Genomic DNA, 6,672 nt, shown 5'->3' on the forward strand with positions numbered 1-6,672 from the left:
CGATGAGAGAGAGAGAGAGATAGAGAGACATCGATGATTGAAGCGGAGGTGAAAGTAGGCTCCAGATCAGGTAATCGTTTTTTACCTAATTGTAAGCTTTATGCTCTTTTCTATTGTTGTTATAATTTTTTGTGGTGCTAAACGATTGACTTAATTGTTTTTAACCTAATTGATTGTGTTTGTGTTTGTGTTGGTGTTGGTGTCGTAACTTTGTTCTTCAGTGTTTTCAATTTTGCAGGGTTTATGATGTCTCTAACTGTATGTAAGTTTGTTCTTCATACTTTCAATTTAATTGAAGTTTTTGATGTGCAATCGTTTCAACAAAATGCCATCCCAAAATCCGATGCTTCCAAATTCGCTGTTTGGTCTTTCGGTTTATAAAGAACACATATTTCTCTTATTGGATAATAATTTATAGGCTTGGACAACCTGTAAGGCGCAGGTCTTTGTGTGGGCCAGACCAGGCCACCGCCCACCTAGCTTTTTCGCCACTTTGCAATGCCCGAACAAGATGTGTAGGTAGTGAATTACTTTAGTGTAATGGTACCAAATTTGTGACACGGATGTGTGTTTTTTTGTTGTTCTGGAAAAACATGATTATACCATACATGTGAATACTTTGTTTAGTGTGCAGTTTTGGTTTCTGGTCTTTGAGTTTATAAGCCACTGGCTTGGGTTTGTCGATGTACACAGTAAGATTTTTTTCGTTGCGGTGATTCATTGAGCTCGAGCTGGTTCACAAGCCTAAACGAGCTCTTTTATTATATAAATTTTATTCAGTTCGGTTTCATATCCATTCGGTTTAGTTTTGTCAAGTTTTTTAGTTTTGGTAATGATATCTAATGCGTTTGACTTGCTGCACTTATTCTGCCTATGCATACATGAAGCCCTATTAAATTGGATTCTTAGATATTATTATTGTTAGCCATTGTATTAGTAAATCTATATTTTAATTTAAGACCTTCTGGCTTTCTTAGTGTGTTTTGAACCATTTTCACCTATTATTTAACCCACATCAGTTAGTTTATGAGCGACGCCGGGTCGGGTTGTAGCCAGTTAATAAGAGAAAAATGACGAGCTGATGCAACCCATGTGAGGTCAGAAAAAATTGGGCGTTCGCGTGGTTTGGGTTTGTTTCTTTTCAAACCAACTATATTTTCTTAGAGGAACTATGTAAGGAAATAGTTTGCTCAGCTTCCATTTTATATTGGAAGACAGGTGGAGAGAGTTGCGTTTGTAGATAGGGCTGGCGGAATGGGTAACGGGTCAATATGCCTTTTTTGTGAGGCATACGGGCTTGGTTGACCAGACCACTTTTTTATAAGTCAAAAGTCAATTTTTTAATAAATGTTAATATAATAACAAAAGTAAAATGAATGCATTAAAGGTGCTCTTTGGGTGATGTTTGCTTCTGCTTTGACATAATTTTTTTTAACTAAAACACTTTACTTGTTGATTTGCCCAACAAAATATATAACCCAAATGGACTTATTTTAGGTCTCTCTGCTCCTGTTATAGAAAATATCTGAGATTTTATTTGTTATTCATCTCTTTATTTGAAATGCTACCGAATTTAACCAACAAAAGTTGGTTGTTGGTGAAGTAGGTGCATGGGGTGAAATATATACGGGTCGCATTAAACCGACCAAACGGCCACATGCTACAGCAGCTGCAGGAACTAAAATTTTCTTACCCCACTTATAAAAAAGATCATATCATTATTGAAATCATATTATTAGCTAAAATTTGACAGATGAATATTGGGATAAAGTGGTGCGCTACAGCAAACCTTATTCAAAAGATCATATCAGTATTGAAATCATATTATTTTGCTAATCATATTTGACACACATTGTTGCAGGTATCTTACATTATTGAAGAATAGAAATGTGGTCGTACCCCAAACACTGATGTTCTTTGCAACACAAGAATCAAATTCGGTGTGTAATATTGTTAATCATTAATTTTTATTGGCATTTATTTGAATTTTACTTTTTAACTTTAGGTGCATTCATGGATGCCATAAGTAACATGGATTTTGAATATGTTGCTTCTAGACATTATGCAAAGGTTGTTCACACTGTTACAAACGAAAACAGCACGCTTTCGTTTTTGGAACTCTCAAAAGATATGGTAAGAACTTCAGAAGTTAAGATACACTTGTTATCCGTTTTACCCTTTATATAATAATATAATATTATTTTTAATTGTTTTTCAGATGAAGGATTAGACCTACTTTCTTTCATATTTGTCACAAGCTCAACTTAAAAGATTTGTGCTTCCGCTTGGATGTATTCCGAAGGTACGTATGTTCTACAATAAATGCACAGACCTGTGAATATATATATATATATATATTATCCTTAATATTATTCATCTTTAATCAGAAGTTTGTAAGCTTGCTAGAGAGTTTGATTTGCCTAATCAAGATAGAAAGGATTCATAGGGAATATTCTTCCTTGGGAAGGTAAATTCACAGGGAATATACATTCGTGCTTGTTCGTTCGTTTAACTTTAACTGAACAAACGATCGGACATAAACATTTAAACGAATGGATTCTTGTTTGTGTTCATTTGTTAATAGCGTAAATGAACAATTCACGAATGTAAACGAACACAGAGCGAATGAATGTACCTTAACATTGATGAACGAACATCCATATGTTGGACATGAAAAGTTAATAAAACTAGACGAACATCCATATGTTGGACATGAAAAGTTACATAAATGAATATGTAAAAAATAAAGATGAATGAACAAATGTGAACAAACATAAACAGACGTTCCTGAACATGAATGAACGAGACGTGTTTCTGTTCGTTCGTTTAACTAAATGAGCAACAAAAAGTTGTTTACGGTTGTTTGTTATTAAGTAAATAAATTTCCAGCCGAATGGTTCACTAAATTCGTTTACAGGCCTAATTTTAGACAAGTTTAGAGAATTTAATATACAAAAAGTTAGTTTAGTGACTTTTTCATGAAAAATAAAATAGTATATTAGTACCTAATATTATTGCTACCTTCATTGAAGTGTTTTTATTATGCAGATTAAATTTAGTGAATTTGTGGCAAGACATATTGGAGAAAAAGAATGTATAATATTGGAAACTGAAACTGGGGATTTCTTAGGATCCCACAAAGGCTTTTGGTTTTACACAATTGGTCAACGTCAAGGTTTGAAACTTGCGGGCGGGCCATGGTAATATCTAACCTTTCACCAGTACACGTACTTATTAGTTATTGTAGTTATAAATTTGTATGCTTACAAATTTATTTTTATATTGATCTTGATTATTATAGTTAAGACTTTTAATTATTTATACATTTTTCAGTTGGATTACAAACTCTTAACATGTTTTTGAAACAAATGTTTGATTAAAATACAAAATTTGATACCTTCATGAAGTACGTGTTGGACTCGGTATGCCCAAGACATATATTATAATTGATGTGGCTAGTATGTCATGATCCAAGTCGGGTCATACCCAATAACAAGCTAGACAAACACCTATAATATTTGTTTATATATGATATGATCATAACAAATGAATATTAACACTTGAGTTATTTGGAAAGGGGTTTCTAAATAATATGTACTTGTAAAATAAATAAATCATATAGATGATTTAAGTAAGAGCATTCCATATTGTTATTTAAAATGGTTAAGTAACAATATGTTTAACATGTTGCATATATATTGCGTTACATTTATATGTTATAAAGTTTTATAACACAAATATGTATATAAAACAAAATAATAATAATAACAACAATGAAGGAAGTCCCCCCCCCCCCTTCTCTCATTCTCTTTTGTTATTTAATTATTATTTTAATGGTAGTGGAGACATGCAAAGCTCTTAATTGGAGGACTTGGGTGGTGGGTTTTATATCCTTCATTCCTTCACTCTTTCATTAGAAGAGACTTCACAAGTTACATATACACAAGAGAAAAAGAGTTTAAATCCTATCCTCTATTTTCTCTCTTGGAGGGCCAAGAGTAAGAACACAAGAACAATAGAGGATAAATCCTCTACTCACTCTCCCTTTCTTCCTCTCTTTGGACGGCCAAGGAAAAAGGAACCAAGGAGAAGACACAAGTGTTACCAAATCCTAGCTACAAGTGGTGTTTGTTGGAAAGTTTGGGTATGCTAGCTTGAGGAGCTTCATATTCAAGTTCTTGCCTTCTTCAACATCATCTCCTTCCTCTTCCTTGGATTTGAAAGGTAGCTTTAACATGCATGTACTTATAGTGACATGCATGTGTTTGATAGTATGTATTTCGTATTTGGATCCGGGCTTGGGTTTTGCATGTGTAAAATTGGTTTTATACATATAAAATTAACAAGATTTAAAACTAATTCCGCTGCGTTTTTCATAAAATTGGGATTTTATGACTTGATAATCTTGTTAAAACCCAACAATAGAGCCGCTTATACGAGTGCATGCTTCATTAGACCAAAAAAATTTCGGGTTTATGGTGGGGTTTACCATATGGCCGAAAATTTTGGGGGTTTTGGTTACCCCATGGTTTTTCAAGGTTATACTTTACATGCATGTGGTAATCTTGAAAAACTAAGTCATTTGGATGATTGATTGTGTTGTTTGGACAAAACTTGGAACTTTCGGTTTTGTCAAGTTTGGCCGAAAGTTTCAAGGGTCAAAGGGGAACCATTTGGGTCTTGTGTTATTACATATGTGGATATGTAATAGATGTTCATAACCTAGCCATGGCCTTATGTTTGGTTGAATGTTTATGTTGATTGTTTGTTCATTCAAATGGTTGTTTGTTCATTCAATATGGTTGTAATATTTATTTGGGTTTGTAATCTATTTATTCTTTCAATTGGTTTGTAATAATAAGTAGATTATGAGCATTTCTTTTACTAGAAAAATGTATTAAGATATGTTTTGTAAAAGAAGATGCAAGGAAGAGAGCCCAAATAAAATGAAGAAGATCACAACACGGGGGTGAACACTTGGAGCATTTGGATGCGGGATCAAGTGGGAGTTCACCGACACAAGCACATGTCCTTTTGAGTCCCTTAGGAGAGACCTTTTGACACACTTGTATTCGGTCAACAAGTGTGGTCAACATTAGGAGGCTATGGTTATGAACTTGTTGTTGTGTATGTTTTATGCTTGTGTGGTTGATTTACTTTTGTTTGTGTTATTGCAATGTGGTTTGCTAATAACTTAAAATCAACAACTAGCATAAAATTGGTTCCTTAGAAATCATTAGGTAATAAAAATTGGTTTTATTAATGGCTAATGATTTCATAATAAAATGGGTTTTATTAATAGGAACTTTGAAAAATGGGTTTTTCAACTTAGTACCATACATTTGAATGCATGCAAATGAAAGGTACATAAAAGGTTTTCCAATCTAGAATTTTGAAAACTAAAATCCCTTTTATAAAATAAGTTGAACACCATCCTTTTATACGACACTCGAATCACTTGGGAACTCGATGTGGGATAAAGGTCACCTAACCGCATTAGAGGAAACTTGTGAGTTTGAGGTGGGTTTGCCATATTTGTGGAATAAAGGTCACCTAACCACTTGTATGTGTAAACTCACACGTGTATGTAAGTAGGACGACTTAAATTGGAAACCATGTGAATAGGGTCACCAAAGCATGGCGTACAATAGTGTTGATGGGATTAAACATGCCAACTAAGCATGAGATGCTTAACCGATCCCATAAAACTAGAAGTTGCAAAGGGTTGCAATCGTCAAACGTTGACTACCTTATTAATTTAAATAGTAGGATAAAGGTCACCTAACTACTATTTGAATGTAACGTTAGGTTCTAGATTTTAATCATTAATTGTCTTGGAGACATAAAAGGGTATTAACGATTAAAATAATTGATATCGAAAATACTAAAATTGAGCTTTGTTATGTTTGTAGATGGCCGCAATCAACAATCCACCTAATGTTATTATTCCACCCGTCAATAACCTATCACTAAGATCTATTCTTGACAAGGATCGTCTAAACTATACCAACTTTATAGATTGGTATCGAAACTTGAGAATCGTTCTCAAGCAAGAAAAGAAATACTACGTATTAGAGGATCCTATTCCCGATGAACCTAGTGTTGACGATGTCCAAGACCATAACAATTGGGTTAAGCACAATGAGGATTCGCTGCAAGTTTCTTGCCTCATGTTGGGAACTATGATTCCCGAGATTCAAAAGGATTTTGAACGTCATGGGGCATATGACATGATCACCCAACTTAAGGAAATGTTCCTTACACAAACTAGGGTAGAACGCTTCGAAATGGTTCGAGCACTTCATGCATGTCGTATGGAAGAAACCCAATCGGTTTCATCTTATCTACTTAAGATGAAAAGCCACATTGAACGTCTCGAGCGCCCTAATTGTCCCGTATCAAAGGAGTTAGCCACAGATTTGATCCTAAATGGGCTAACAAAGAGGTTTGAGACATTTGTTATGAATTATAACATGAATGGGTGGGACAAGAGCATTGGTGAGCTTCACGTAATGCTCAAAACGGCCAAGATGGGAATGGGTAAAAAGGTTTTACCCGTTCTCACAGTCAATGAGGGAGGCAATAAGAAAACGTATCACACAGAATCCAAGGCAAAGGTTGCCAAAGGAAAAGGACAACACATGGGCAAGTTCAAGGGAAATGCTTAAGTGG

Source organism: Bidens hawaiensis, unplaced genomic scaffold (genome assembly GCF_021521415.1).
Source record: "Bidens hawaiensis isolate Kalapana, Puna unplaced genomic scaffold, B.hawaiensis_p1.1 tig00025004_1, whole genome shotgun sequence".
NCBI lineage: Eukaryota > Viridiplantae > Streptophyta > Magnoliopsida > Asterales > Asteraceae > Bidens > Bidens hawaiensis.